General features: G+C 43.0%; 1 protein-coding gene across 2 annotated transcripts in view; it reads left to right on the plus strand.

The window, feature by feature from the left end:
* The window catches only part of LOC118742740 (terminal nucleotidyltransferase 5C), a 325,265-nt gene that overhangs the window by 18,800 nt on the left and 305,317 nt on the right, over positions 1-1,148 (plus strand). The window lies entirely within an intron of this gene.

The following is a 1,148-nucleotide window of genomic DNA, read 5'->3' on the forward strand; positions in this document are numbered from 1 at the left end:
ATAATTTAACTACCGGGTGCGTTTTACATACACAAAAAATTTTGAATATTCAGGTCAGCTAATCAATACAATAAGTACTAGTTGAAGAAGTGATGTTATAATGTTCGTTGCTTCTCACCTCTCCCTCGCCTCGGCGTCCGTTCATTACTCGCGACTACTAATCTGGAGGCGCTGAAGTTTTGAGCCACCTAGCGGTCTCCCATTATGGCTTTTAACTCGGTTTGAGAAACGCTACAATGTCAGGTAAGCGGAAACTGAGATTTAGTGCGAGTTCACCAGAACAAATCCCGCTAACCACTTTTTCGTCTAGCTTGGAACCCTTTGTATATTTAGCCATCGACCCTGGGTTTAGGTCTGTGGCACCTTCTCATTCGTTCCTCTCTGATACTCTTATTGACAAGCTGTTGTTTAAGCAGGGTAGAGGAGTGGTATAATCTAGAATTCGTAGATTATTCGGTAGATATTCAAGGAGCTTTGCTTATCCGAATTTAAGGTCTCTCCACGGCTGGATCGTATTTAGCCTGGCAGCACTACGACCGGGCAGAAATTTGTCATAGAGGTCACCTGGTGGAAAATTTAATACTCCTTCCATACACTTACTGGGTGTAGGGGGTACAACTCCCGCGACTGGCACGGAATCCGTCCTCGGTGCCCGTTCCTGCTTGGTTATGGACAAAGTCTTGCTTAACGCAAGCTACTATACGATGACCACAGAAGAGGATGGGCCTTATCCAGCTGTACACATCCAGTGTGCTATATGAGGTTTCATTCCCAATGTTTTGCGGACCTCTTACAGGCATGAAGAGTGGTATTGACCTTTCTGGAGCTCTCTGCAATATTTCTCTTCCGGTCAAGTTTCCTGTCTAGTATAATAGAAAGGTTTTTGACCTTGGCTGGGAGAGCAATTTCTACCCCGTTTGAGGTATTTGATTAGAGGAATGTATGCTTCCTCGTGACGAGTATCTTTTTGGTCTTGGTGGGATTGACGTTAAGTCCTCATTACTTGGATCAGGTATTTACAAGACAGAGACGATTGCTATGTAATCAACGTGTGTCAAGTTAGCACTACACTTTTCGAAATTGGAAAAGTTAACTACGGCATTAATTGTAGTGTTTTTGTTGTAAATTTGTTGTGGAAAGAAAAAATT

This window comes from Rhagoletis pomonella, unplaced genomic scaffold (genome assembly GCF_013731165.1).
Source record: "Rhagoletis pomonella isolate Grant_MI unplaced genomic scaffold, Rhpom_1.0 Rhpom_scaffold_00007, whole genome shotgun sequence".
Taxonomy (NCBI): Eukaryota; Metazoa; Arthropoda; class Insecta; order Diptera; family Tephritidae; genus Rhagoletis; species Rhagoletis pomonella.